The sequence below is a fragment of the Aphelocoma coerulescens genome, chromosome 19 (assembly GCF_041296385.1).
Source record: "Aphelocoma coerulescens isolate FSJ_1873_10779 chromosome 19, UR_Acoe_1.0, whole genome shotgun sequence".
Taxonomy (NCBI): Eukaryota; Metazoa; Chordata; class Aves; order Passeriformes; family Corvidae; genus Aphelocoma; species Aphelocoma coerulescens.
In genome coordinates this window covers 10865014-10879391 of record NC_091032.1, presented here as the reverse complement: position 1 = coordinate 10879391, position 14378 = coordinate 10865014, and the positions used below count along the sequence as shown (strand labels likewise).

At 46.2% G+C, this 14378-nt stretch overlaps 1 protein-coding gene and 1 long non-coding RNA gene across 3 annotated transcripts in view; both read right to left on the bottom strand.

Moving 5' to 3' along the window:
* Window positions 1-1131: 1131 nt before the first annotated feature.
* Window positions 1132-7441, bottom strand: LOC138120558 (uncharacterized). Of its 2 annotated transcripts, XR_011155884.1 has the most exons (4): window positions 7367-7438; window positions 6502-6617; window positions 3407-3488; window positions 1132-3320 (listed from the first exon to the last, which is right to left on the bottom strand). It is a non-coding gene; the product is annotated as an uncharacterized lncRNA (long non-coding RNA). The 2 variants fall into 2 exon arrangements; XR_011155885.1 differs by lacking the exon at window positions 6502-6617 and having other exon boundaries at window positions 7367-7441.
* A 4594-nt stretch (window positions 7442-12035) lies between these two features.
* RAP1GAP2 (RAP1 GTPase activating protein 2) overlaps window positions 12036-14378 on the bottom strand; it is a 47946-nt gene continuing 45603 nt past the window's right edge. Inside the window, 1 exon segment of the mRNA XM_069033220.1 lies at window positions 12036-13105. The gene's annotated coding sequence lies outside the window, so the exon portion shown is untranslated.

The following is a 14378-nucleotide window of genomic DNA, read 5'->3' as shown; positions in this document are numbered from 1 at the left end:
GCAGATGACAGACAAACTTTTTCTTAGTGGTTTTCCAGAGGAAAAGCATTTTTCCTGCCTTTTTCACTGTGCACTCTGCCTTCCCCTTGCAGCACCACACACTGCCCTGGCAACCTGAACCCTGAGAGCTCTGAGCCATTATTTGCCCACACTCAATGCCCACGTCCTGCAGGGTGCGGTGGCAGCTGTGTCGTGCTTTGTGCTTCTGGAGTACGTTTGTATCTTGTCAGCGTTTTGCAAACATTAATTAAACCTCTCAGAAGAGCAAGCAGCAGCATTCCCTCCTGCGGGATGATTTCCTTGCTATTTAAGGCAAGTCTGAAGCTGGGAGCAGGGAGTGGCCAGTGTTGGGCAGTGTCCCATGGCTTAGTGCAGCCAGTATTGCTACCAGAAATGGCTTTTGTGTTTTCCTGTAATCATTAGTTTTCGGCAGGGGGTGGAAACCCCCACTCCACACAGCCACGGTTTAATTTCCATAGCTAATGAAGAAATTACTTTTGTTTGTATTTTAAAACTGCTCAAAGAATTATGTGTGTATTTACCACTCTGTGGCTTAAAAGCCCTTATCTATTGGGGTTTTTTCTGTACTCATTCTAAAATGTGCTGCCCATAGCAATTGACGACTTCAATTTCCCCAGGTAGATGTTCATCACACTGCACTGCTCACATTGTTATGATATACGCAGCAAAATCACTCCAGTACAATTAGCAAGATCCTGTTCCTGCAGGAGCCCCACACTCTGCCCAGGCAAAGGGCAGCCAGGGGGGCCATTTAAAATAAAAGAAAGTAAATCTCTGAGGAATCAGTGCCTTTCCTATAATATTTGCTCCTTGGCAGTGCTGATCCCAAATGTTTAAAAAACACAAGTTGGGCTTCAAAATATAATAATGAGATTTCCCTGATAACAAGGGGAGTTGGAAGAACAGAGCCCTCTGCTTCTGGGGACTTGGGCTGATTGTATCCATAAAACTATACCCAGAACCATGTCAAATGTGTGCATGTCTCTAGAACAGTTAAACGCATCTATATAGATATGCATATATATTTTTGGCTATATATATGCACATTGCATACAGTGGTGCCTCTCTGCAGTCAGAGGAGGTGCAGGATGTGCACGCACGGACCCTCTGCTCCTGGGGTCATGGGCAGGGATGGCACTGTCACCAGCTGCCATGGCACCATCACCAGCTGCTCCTCCTGGCAGCACAGCCCCGGGCTCCAGCTCGTTAATGCCATCCTGGCAGAGGAGCTCCGGGTGCTGAGTCACTCCTTTCTGGGTAAATATCAGGGTAAAAAGACATGACATTTCCGGGGCCGTTCTTCTGTATTAATAAGATTCCAACTACAGGGTGACCTTTCCACAAAGGATTTGTAAATGCCAAAAGCTGCATAAAAATCTCTCTTTCTCAGGCAGACAGAGGCATCATAACTTTGTGTTTATTTTTTAAATGGTGTTTTCCTGTCTTTCCTCTTCTGATCATCTCTTCCCCCTGAATGGATGTAGTGACATCTGTACCTCCAATAAAAGCTACGAAAGGGAATGGGAGAAAAACGGTGATTGAATCATTGCCTACTCAGGGGCTGATTCTGCTCAGGGGGCTCAATGAATGAAAACAGGACAGGGATGATGTCCCAGCAGGGAGGGATCAGCCTCTGCAGAACAAGGACCACGGAGCTTGGGCTTGGGCGTGGGGGAGCGCTGGGTGCCAGTCTGTGTGCAACAAGGGCTTACGCTGTTTCTTACCACTGAACCACATAGACACACAGAGAACAGGAAAATCGGCACCAACCAACCACCCAAGGCTTTTACGTTACATTGCATTTAGGATATTTGATCCATCCCTGCCTTTGCAGCAGGCTTTGCACCCTCTTTGGGTATATTTCCTACAGGCCATAGGAAAAGAATAACAGCCAAAAAAAACCCAACAGAGCAAAAGGTTTGTAACTTTAACAATGGAAAGCTGAGGCTTCATCCAAGAGCAGGGCACTGGTATCCACCACCACCACCCCCATTGTGTCCAAGGCCCCAGGGCATGGACCTTGCCTGACCTCTTCAGCCAGCCTTTGAGTGAAAATCACTACATTGCCTTTATTAACACATCGTGTAAGGAAGATCTTGTGCCTTTTTGTTTCAACTCCATGGTTACCTTTTTCCTTTGTCCTCTTTCTGCATTTCTCATGTCTTTTCACCACCAAGTAACATCATTTAATTCCTTCTCCCTTTTGCAATATAGTCCAGTGCCTGCACTTGTCACTGGCAAGGGTTCAGCTTTCCTAAACTGCAGCTTAAAAAGGAAAAATTGAGGCTGGATCTGAGTCAAATGCAAGTTTCATATTTTAATGTTTTATCACCTCAAAATATCATCCTCTGTTTAATTTCCTGAGTGGTCCTTGTGCCCAGCTCAGCAAATGCTAATACACTCCCCCTGATTCCCACTCAGGTTCCTCCCAGGTTTTCTCCTTTTCCCTCCCATTTCCATGAGAAGCGTATGATCAGAAGGAGCAACAAACTGTAGGTGGGTACCTAAGGTGTCACTTCAAATATTGAGGGTTGATACAAGAACAGGAAAAATGTCCATGGTTGAAATAGGAATATATGCCAGGAAGACATGAAAACAGCAAAAAAATTATCCCTAATGTACTGGTGAAATACCTGGAGTCTGCATGTCAGTTGTCTGAACTCTACCAGATTCTTCTGTCAAGGCCAGGACAAACACCTTCCCCTGATGATTCCTTCTGTGGTGTTACCCTCAGAACTTTCCCACCACAATCCAGGTTTCCCTTCCGAAGCACACAGCTTTACTTCTTGTTCCATTCGCACTGACTAATGAGAGTAATTGGTCTCTGTCCTCTTCATAATGTCCCCCTAAGTATTTGTAAAGAGTTATCATGGTTCCCTCCAGTCCTCTTTTCTCTTCACATAAAGATTCTCAATTCATTTTAATTTGTCCTCCCTGACCCTTCCTTGCACTCCCACTTTATATATCAAATAATGGAGCCAAATTACTTTGCAGACATACCACATTCGGATGAGAGAATGAAGGAGGGGACAGCAAAGTGCACTGCAAAGACAGTTGTGAATTCTCAAGTGACCAGCAGCTTTCACTGTGGGCGAAGCACTGCTCAGGCTCAGCAGCTCGGGTTTGGATTTGGGTGTAGGAGTTCTGCAGCAGTTCCACATCTTTCTCAGGTCCCACCACAGCAGCAGCTGAAGCCACGCTGGCACTGCTGGGCACTGCTGGGCACTGCTGTGCCACACCAGGACACAGCACTGGGGATGCAGGGACAAAAGCTGAGGCCCAGAATCCCCTCCTGCACTCTGTAACATTAAGACGAGGGTTAATTTGGATTAACAAAATGGAAATGTCAAGCTTCATTTATATTCTGGCACCCAGTGTTAATTACCTTTCCCTTTTTTTAGTAACCATTCTTGTGTTCTGTTTCCTCACTTGAAGCTGATAATAAGCTGTCCATCCATGTAACCATTCTGCTGACACAAATCATGATGGATATGAAAAGAAATAAAATGCAAATCTAATGAGACATTGCTCAGAATGAGACAAAAAAATTGAACCACATTCTTTAATCATCAATGTGCAAAGCCAACCAGAATGAATTTGTTTCAAGGAGGCCTCGTTTCTATTTAAATGTAAAATACATTGAAATGTTTTAAGAACCACAGAAAACTATGGATTTCTGATAAAAGGCTAAGTATTAGCTTTGTAATCCCAGCCAAAAAAAGCCCCATACCAACCAACAAACAAACTCAGCCCCCTGGGGCTGCAAAGAGGCCAAGGGCTTCTCTTGCTAAGACTTCCCAGAGGGAAAAGCAGAACTCTTTAGACACAAGGTCACTGAAAACTTTAATCACTCGTTTGGTCTGTAGTACAAAGACTCATCAAATTGCCAGCATCATCATAAAAACTGGTAGAAAAAGCCTAATTCTGACCTAAGGCTGTTATAAATAGGAATATCATTGCATAAAGCCAATAAGAGGTCATGAGCAGTTTGAAAGGTTCACTTCTCTCACCTTCCTCCTCCTTCCTTCCCCCTCCCCATTATCGTATTTTCCCTCATTTCTGTTTGAAGCTGCATTTCTAATCACATCCAGTGTAGAGTAAGACACACTGCCTGGTTACAGCACTCACTTCCTACCATGATCTGGGTGTTTCAGAGCATATTCCAAATGCTGTGATCCTGAGGTGAGCCCTGTATCAGGAAGAGTTAGTAAATTTAGAGTAATAAAGCCAATCTTTGAGATCAGAGAGGGTCTTTGTTTACCTTCTAAACAGAGGTTTCAGAACATACTCGGACCTCATCCCTCTTATTTGGGCATATAAAAGAAGAAAAAATTTAAAACTCATTAAGAAAAGGAAACCAGACTCCCCATCCTGTGTCCTCAGAAAATGAGGCTTTAATAAGCATCAGATGTTGTGGAAACCCGCAGTGAGATTTGTATAAGTGGTGTGAAGAAGGTGAGACTCTGGATGTCTGTTCCTTATGCTCAGTACAATGGGAAGGGGCGCCTCTGAAGTCCCCAGGCACTGTGTAATTAAATGGTGAGATGTGTGACGGCCAGAAGGATAAATGGGTTCAAAAAGAGATCCAATTAATTCAGAGGAGAAACCGATCTGTGGCTATTAAGCCCCCTTGTTCCCAACACAACTCATGGCTCAGGAAGGCTGTAATCTGCTAATTACTAGAAACTGAGAGCCTGATTTGTAGGCACAGATCTGTCCAGCTTCTGCTGGAGACAAGGTACTGGCTGGGGGATTTTAGATGCTCCAACATAACAGGTCTTTTGTTTGGGTCTTCTAAAATCATCTTACCAGAACCTTCATGGTGCCCTTCTTGTGTCTGCTCCCCCCAGGCTCTGTCACTGTGCTACCTCAGCCCTGTCCCTCAGTACCCTGTCACAGACCCAGTAAGGCTCCAGAAGATCCCAGCATTATTTTGTTTCCATTTCATGTTCATCTGCCCTTTAGGTTTTTGAGCGGTATTTTTCCCTTCGTGTTTCTTCAATTATTTGGATGATATTTTAATTCTGCAATAAAGTAATTGCACTGGCACAAGATGAGCATTAACATTTGCAGTGTGGGTTGAGAAAAAAACACCATCTTTAAGCCTCCACAGCAAAAATGCTCCTCAGCAACAAATGAATTTGCCACAGCCCAAGTTTCCCCACAGCAGAAATCCCTACTGCTCCTCCAGGACTTTGAACACCTCCACCAGCAGCAGCACTAACGAACAGCAAAGTCAAATATTTTTTTCTCAAGCAGACACCCAGTCCTTGTGATTTCAGATGTGATTTTGTTCCCTGATTTTATCTGCATGAGCAGTTTGAATGGTTTTATAATTTGCCTGTGCTTCCATTTTATCACATCTGCATCCCATCTGTTATTTTTATGGTTTACATTCCCATTCTCCTCTCCTAATGCCGGCAGCTCGACTGTAAAGCTGATGTCACATCCTAGAAACTTATCACCTCTCAAAAAAAACGTGTCTTGTGCAGGATGGCATAAGAAGCACCTGGAAAAGGATAGGTGGATCTATTATTAATGCTTTTCCTCAGCAAGAGCCCACACAACCACTGTACTTGGTGCAGGTACATGTTCTCTTCTCACTGCACCTTGCAAAAGTCCCCCTGAATGAACAGAGACCAAATGTAAACAAAAACTTAGCGATACAGGGGTGTTCATCTGTTAGATCCCACTGCACTGGGAACAAAGCAGGAACAGAGTGAGCGCTCCAGGGCTCCAAGCTCCTCCCCAAGGCTTATCCCAAAAGGCAGGGTTGGGCTGGAGCAGAAAGCTGGTCCCCAGGGATGTTCCATGAGCTGCCCAGGGCTGCAGAAGGGAGGGGGCAATGAAAAGCCAGCCTCTGGACCCCCAGGCTGAGCAGCTCCCTGTCACACTCAAAAGATAACAGCAATTTGGTCACTGTATCGTGACAGCATCCTCCACCTGAGCATTGCAGTTCATCATCAGCCAGGGATCCTTCCACAAAACACTTTTGAATCAATGTTAATTCACTGCAGCTCTCACAATGTGACCTCAGGTCATGCTGGGCAGGTGGCTCTGGTCCACAGATCCCATGTGAGGAATGTGAAAGGGGCTGCAGGACTTGTGCACTGATGCCAGCTTGGCATCAGGTGGAAGAATCCATAATGTGCAAAATAAATATAGGTTTCTGTAATATTGTCTCCAGTAATCAACACTCAACCTCAGTTAAACAACAGATGAGTCACGCATGTGCCACAGGTTTGGGCCAGTTAAAATTTTCACTTATTTGTGGCAACACAGACTTTTTCTCCTTCTTTTATAATCTTCCAAACAGAAGTATAGTTGGCTCTGGCCTGCTACCAAGAGGTTTATTAGAGCAGCAAGGGATGAAACTAATGATTGTTTAGAAGATCTAATTCCAAGGATACCAAGTTGTTGATTACACATTTATGGCTGCTAACCAGCAGCTCTCAAATAAGGGCCTGTGGAGTTGTTTACCTTGCCAAGGCACTAAGATGCAGCCAGTCACTAAAATTCAGAGGCTGAGGCAGAAATCAATACAGAGCTGCTGAACACCCTCCTGTGCAGCTGGGAGAGACTAACTGCTGATGAACCTATGAGTCCAATAAAAACGTGCATAATTTAAATTGTATTAAAACCATAAGCTGCTAAAACATCAATTTTTAAACACCATCCCACCATCCCCTGCAGTGTGACCAGGGATCCCACAGGAAGAACAGATATTGCTGAACATAAAAGCAACAAAGGCACAAGAATTGCCTGAAATATTTCTTTCACCAAATTCCGGATGTGAATTTGAATAAAAGTGTCTCATGGAAAAATCTGGCCCCAGGTGTCCTTCCTCTTGGTGCTAAGAATGGCTGCCAAATAGTTTTCCAGTCCCCGAGCAGGTGAAGTGGAAGCCAGATGAACACAGAGCTGATTCTAACACCGAGCAGCTCCACGGGGAGCAGGTGTTGCTGCTGCATGGGCAGCACTCCCACCTGTGATTTAGGGTGAGGGAGATGCATCTGCAAAGGTTTGCTTGCAAAGACAGACATCTGTGGCTGGCAGAGGACTGAAATCCCCTGCTTAGAACTGCCAGCTCCAAAAAGCCAGCCATGGACATGACCCACTCGACAGCTTCCACAACACCATGCCACAAAGTTCTTCCCTGTCCTCGCCCGGCTGCAGGAGGAAGTTCACTGAGGACTGACCCTTCAACAGCAAGGTCCCATTCCCAGTCTCTTGACCATCCTGGCCAAAGCACCCACACACCAAAAATCTGCACTGTGCTGGCTAATTTGCATATTAACTAGCTGGCTTTTTAGGAGATACTTGCACCACTCAATCCAGAGCTCACCTGCTGAGGATAATGCATTTATCACCAAGAAAATACCCATCTGTGCTGTGCAAGGTGTGCACGTGGCAAACCTCCATCATTTTCTCAGACACTCTGGGATATATACTATGAAATTTAACAAGGTGTGTCCTATCCAGGGCTGTAACACTGCAGCTGTGTGGACTAATTAGATAACACTCATTATTGTTCATTCAATTTGCATTTGCAGAGGCGGTGCCAGCGCTGGCTTCGCTCCGGCCCTGATTGATTGCTTCCACTTTGCATTCATTAGGAAGGTGGCCTCAGCACAGTGGTTTTACAGCGTGTTTGCTACCACTTAACGGGATATGCCAGTCAAATGCATTGAACTGTGTCTCTTGATTAACAATATTTTGCAAATACAGTGCCGACTGTTTGAGCAACCTGACAGGCGATCGTGGGGCTGGGCGAGCACTGCTCCCACTCCCTGCAGAGCCCTCACCTTCCTCCAGGCCAGGAAGGAGAAACACCACTGTGACAGGAAGGGCTGGTGACAGCTCACCAGTACGTCAGGGTCATCAGTGACCGTGTCCATTGCTCATCTCCTCCACTCAGATGTGATTTACAGAAATAAATGGGCCTGTCAGAGGGTTTGACTTTGTCAGGTGATACCAAGCCCGTGAAACTGGGGCACATATAGGTTGCAGTGACCTCTGTGATTTTTCCTTCATGTCCCCTCACGGCTGCAGAGCGGGGTTTGCTCTGGTCCATCTCATCTCCCCCTTCAGTCCAGGCAGCCACCTCGGGAGATTGGTGGAGCCAGGGACACATCTCTTGCCTGGGTTGCTGTAAGAGCAAACAACAGCCCGGAAGCGCCCATTGCCCCAGCCCAGGGGCATTGAGACCCCCTGATCGCAGGGCCCCCCACCCTCCTGTCCTCCCCACCTCAGCCCTTTGCCACCAGTCCCTCAGGCTGCCAGAAGGAGGATGCTGGGCTTGCAGGGAACCTCCTCTCAGCACCTCCCCATGACATGGCACAGCTGCTTCCCTGCCAGAGCAAGGGCACTACATGGCAAGATGATGCCATTCAGTGCTGGACTGATTTCGGGGGATTTTTTCATCACTCTCAGTGTTGCTAGGCTGCTGACACACGGCAGCTCCACAGCCAGCATGTTCGGCAGATGAACTGTCGCTTCAGCTCATTCCAGGGTGAAACACTGTCACTTTTCCCTTTTGCATATGCAGCACGCACTGGGGAGTTCAGGTCTGTGCACAACAGATTTATTCAACAGTAATCGTTTCATTTCTGCAAAGGAAATATGTTCCACTGTTCCTGCAGCTGACAGGCTCTGGCATCAGTTGGAGGCTGAGGCTACAAAAGGAGGGGGAATATGTTTACGGGATGAACCACAGCTGTTTGCAGTACTCCTCTGCCCTAGCAATTATTTTAATAGAAAGAATTCCTGGAGGGTTATTTGGCTTCACACAGTGCACGTCATGTTCACAGCCACTAGTTCAGGTATCAGGGGAAAGAACCTCTGAAGACAGTTCTGGTCCTGTAAAACACTTTTTTAAAAGGCAGCAGGTTGAATGCTGCAGCCTGTTCACACACCAGAAAATACTTGTTCCCATGGGTAGCACAAGAAATGATAGGAAAACTGGTACATTTACATAACCTGCATTATCATAAAGTTGTTTATCAGCATTGCTGAGCTGCCCAGCACTCCCAGGGTGTCAGAAGAGGTGCCGCCCAATGCAGCCAATGCTGTGTAACTTGGAGATACTGAAAAGGTGAGCAAAATCTTTTCCTGCAGAAAAGGTGAATCACCTGGCTCCATACATTTTTCCCTGGGGGAGAAGAGGTAGGACCTCCCCAGCTTGTTCAGGGTGCAGTAGTTTCCATGGGTGCCTTTTCTGCCCCTGTAGGGCAGTTCCTGGAGGGAGAGTCTCAGGCCAGGCTGGCTGTAGGAGTGCAAAAGGAAGTTCTTGCTCCAGTGCTGTATTTCCACAATAAACTGGAGTCTATTTAAAATTCAGCAGCATCGTGTGAATGTGTTGCTGCTTTGCCTCAAAAATAATCAGTCAAGACAGTCCTCAGACACTGCTGCTCATTAAATAAAACACCCAGATTCCTCCCTGAAGGGGGAGGCTCCTCAGGGACTGGCACTATTTTAGCCTGCTTGCCATCTGAGGGCTTTAAAATACTTCAGAAGCATTAATTAAGTCTCAGGACATGCTTATAACATGGAAGTTTAGCGTTTACTCAGCAGTGAGCAACACTGGGGCTGCAGGCTGGGGATGCTCCAGGACTGTGGAAGTCTGGATCAGGTATTGTGAATCTCAGAGCATCAGCCGGTGCCAGCACAAGGGGAAGGAGAGTTCCCAAGCTGCAGCTCCTGCCCTGACCTGCTCGTGGGGCCAGGCTGGCCTTGCAGAGGAAGGTGTGTTCCCAGGTGGGGATGCTCTGCTCCCATTGTTCTGTGCCAGCCCCAGCACCAGCTCGGGATGGCTGCCCTGCTGCTCAGCCACAGCCGCCAGCATGGCATTCCCAAGCCTGCACTGTTGTGATTAACACTGGCAAACACCCGTGTCCTTCACTGAAAGCATCTCACACAGACATTGGGATCAGGTGGCTTAATGAGAAAATGAGTAAATCCCTTCCTGGATTTTTACATTCAAACCAGCTGTCCAAAACATGAGATATCTGAATTCCTTGTAGCTTTGGGATGTTAGACTCTGTTTTCTCTCTGAAAATGCCCATTTTTCAGTGCACAGGAGAGCTCTAGCTGTTCATCCCACCATCCATCAACAGGACTTTAGTCAATCACTTATGAATGTATAAATGGAAGTTAAATGCTTTAATACTTCTGTGGAATTAGATATGAGAGTATATAAGAGAGTATGTGAGTAAATAAAATCTGCCAAGTGATGCTTCAGAAAGTTGTCCAAAAAAAAAAAGAAAAACTGAACAAAGGGGAAAAACTGAACTCAAAGGGGAAACAGGTAAGGATTTGTGTCACCAAACAGTGCTGTTCACATACAGAAATGCCATTTCTTACCTGGAGAATTAGATGAGAAGTTCAGTGATTTTTGTCAGTGCCTTTCCTTTCTCTGCGGAGAATATTAGCACACTGCTACTGACAGAACGTCAATAATGGGGGATGTAAACACTTCTGAAGCGTTAATTCTCTCAGCATTGTGAGATCCAACATTTGCATCATCACTGTATGTCAGCAAGGGATAATGTGAGCAGGCACCGCAGACTAAAATACAACAGTGGAATCTGCTTCTGAAAGAGATTTCCATGTGGGAACAGACAAGGTTTCAGCAGTTTCCCGTAACAACACCACGGCCTGACACAGCTCCTTGTGCTGGAATCTGCCTTTGCACGAACAGCTTTGCAATAAATGCACGTGGCGTGGATGGGCACAGCCCTGTGGGTCAAGCGGTCAGTGGCCGTGGGAAGGGAAAAGGCAAATGGGGAAGTCAGTGTCATTTAACTATCACAAACTATGCAAACTCACCCAGAGCAGCACTGGAGGCAGCTTTCCCTGACTCTCCAGGGCAGGCTTGGTTTTGACCTGTAGTCTGGATGCCCCAATCATTTGGGCCTTATGAATACTTAATTCCCCACTTAATTGCTTCAGTGGCAAGCAGCTTTCTCTTACTGCACTTCCTTCACCCCAGAATGAGGTTAAAGAAGGAAAAAATGGTCTCCTGAATCCTCCTCTGGCCACAGAACGTAGGCTTCTGTTTGGTATCATACAGTGATCTCTGACTCTGGAACAAGAGCTGGGTAAGAGGGTGAACAATGTGTCTCTATCTGCCTTCCATGTGTTTATCCAGGACATTACTAGATCTGGGCAAATGATTATGCACAAACATTTCTTTTTTTTTTTTTTTTTTGAGTCTTGACCATTTTCTCACTCCTTTTGCCTGAGGTTTTAACTCCCATGACTTTATTTTACCAGCTCCGTTTACTATCAGAGAATTCACTGAAGCAGCAAATTATACATTATTGGAGATTATTCACTGAGAGTGAAGTGATAAATGAATAATTAATTATCATTATTAGCACTGTCGCCCTGTGGGTCTCTGTGAAATCAGGACCCCGTTGCTTTAGGTACTGTACTAGCAAATACAGACAGACAGTTCTTGCTCCCAAAGGGCTCAGCCTGGAGAGGTGACACAGCTCAGGGGAAAGGGTAAAGAGATGTGTGTTGGGCTGGGGCAGCACTTCAAAGCCCGGTGGATTCTGCCCTAAAATGCCCAGAGGTTTCCTCATTTCCTTTGTGTGTTGGGTTGGAAGGATGCTTCCCACTCTCCTGGTGAGCTCATCCTCACATTCCTGTGATGACAAACACCAACGACCCCTCTTACTCTCCTGTCGCTAACTAGCACCTCTTGCAACACTACTGATTTTTCTGTGGCCATGTCATTTCTTGGGCCTGTTCTGATCTTCGGCTCAGAGGTTTTTTGAGCCTCAGCTCCGACTTCTAAGTCAGGAAGGTGAAACACAGGTGCTGAAGCTGCTAGGGAGAAGGCAGGAAGGAGCAAAAACCCCACAGTTTCCTCCCTCCTGCCAGGGCTGCAGTTTGCAGAAGGTGATCAGTATGATGTATAACTGTGGAACTCCCCCAAAGCGCACACAAATAAAACAGGGAACGGGCTGTAAAATACATTGGAGCTGGAAAATAAATGATCTCTGTCAACTATTTAAAAGCAATCCAGTAATGTGAACAATCAGAAATGAAGAAAAATCAATACACTTTTCATGGCACAGAAATGGAAAATAAGTGGGATTTTACTCCTGCAAAATCCATGCAAACAAAACCCAACAAATTGATTCTGCTTTTCAATGAATATGGTCGTGTCTTCAGCAGCAGAACCACCTCCCAGAGTGCCTTCTTCAGCCCCAGCAGTGTGCCAGTGATGTAGCAGAAATCCCCACTGGTGTCAGTGGTACATGACAGAGAATTGCGAACAATCGTGTGTTATTCCAAACACATTTAATTTGTTGAACAAATAATTCCTCTAGGAAAGCTTCAAGGAAAGCAAGCAGAGAGACAATAGAGCACAGCAGATACAGCCCAGTCCCTACTTCTGCACCCAAAATTCAGAAAAAGCACCAGAGCAAAGCAAAGCATCGCGGTCCCTGTCGGACAATTGGAGGCGTGATTAGAGTGTCCCGAGGTGGCCATTCCTACACTCTAAATTTCAGCCAGCTTCTGACTTCAGGTAACAGAGGGGAAGTGGACTTGAGGTAAAGGAAGAAGTTCCTGTAGCAGCTCTTTAAAATGGTAGCATTTGGCAAAGTTGTAAAGGAAACATTGGTGGCACTATGAACACAAACGCCTTTTGCAGCAGCTGTTCCAGCCCTAAGCAGTAGCTACTGTGGGACATGAATTTGAGGTCTCCCGCAGCATCTCCGACATTGCAAAGAAAGAAAAGATTTTTTCCCATTTAGTCAAGCTTGTAAGCGCTAAGCTCCTACGACTATTTGTTTCTTTTTAGGTTACCTTCAGCGCCGGTGCTCCGTAGGCTCGGGTTTGTGTCTCCGCCGAGGCGATGCCGCCGCTCTGCGGTCCCTCGCGGAGCCGACACATCCCGAGGCTCCGGGGCCGCGTCCGGAGAAGCACGTCCCGTTCAACCCCTTTGCATCACTCCTGCTGCCCACAGAGCTCAGATCAGCCGAAGGAGCCCTTCCTCCTGCTAATGGTGAGCTGGACTCAGGTCCCGCACTTTTGCCGGAGGGGCTGAGACGAACATGCATCGAGGGACCTGCACAGTGAGGAGACGGCTCTTGGTGGCTTGGCCAGGGACACGAGTGCACCCAGCAGCTCGCTCCTTGGAAAGGAGACAGCGCTGGTCAGCTCTCAGTGTTAAGGACTGTGTCTCACTATCCTGAGCTCTGACAATTCACATCAGACCCCAGTTCATCTGTGGGGCTCAGACATTTTAAGTGTGTTCTGCGGTAACTGCGTCACCTGGTAAATCAGCCCACAGCAAGAGGCAGAACGGGACCTCATGGACTGCGAGAGAGGGAGCACTCCTGTTGCCAGGTGTTCTAACAAGGTGTTACCCAGACACAAGCCTGTTTGTAAAGGCAAGCAGATGATTACACTTCATTCCTGTATTTCCAGTGCCACCTTCTGTACAAAAGAGGAAACCTCTGAGCTCAGCAGCTCTGAGGAATGAAACTGGAAAATTCTTCCCCCACCCACGTGGAGACTCAGTCACTATTGAAATTAAACACTGAAGGATTTACATTTTCAGTAGCTCAACAGCACACTGAGTTGTGTGCTCGAGACACCCACAGGTGCCAAACCTTTCTAATTTTACAAAGAAAGTACATCAGCCTCACTTTGTGTTTGTCATAAATTCGTGCAGTTTCTAGGATGGGATGTAGTGGGTTAGAGAAATAAACATCCACTATTATAAAAAAAAGTAAAGCATAAGTCTGGCTATAAATATCAAAACCTCATGTCAAATAAATTCACAGGGCCATGATTAAAGTATGTGATCAGGGACAGTTGTTTTTCTTCTCTGGGTCATCCTGAGCCTTTCCCAGAGATTTTCAGTCCGAGACTGCTGTGGGGTTACAGCATCCCGGCTGTGCCATGGAACACTCACCTCATCCTTGAAGACTACACTGCATCCAACCACAAATAACTGCAGTAAACATCTACTCTGAATAGTTTTTTTTATATTGTATCAAGCGCTTGCAGGCTTAAAAAAAAAACAAAACCAAAGCCAAAACCAAGTTGGATTTTCTTGTCCCTAAGTCCAATTTCAAATATTAAGACCAAACCTGGTTTTTATCAGTTGATGCCTTGCTTGGGTAAGCGACACAGAGCCATTGTCAAAGCTGGGTCCAGACCAGTAGCTTTGCAGAACTGCATCCCTGGAAGTGTTCAAGGCCAGACTGGATAAGGCTTTGAGCACCCGAGTGTGGTGGAAGATGTCCCTGCCCTTATCAGGGGGTGAGTAGGTGATCTTTAAACTTCCCTCCTAACCCAAAGCATTCTGTGATTTCATTCGTCCTTCTACTTTC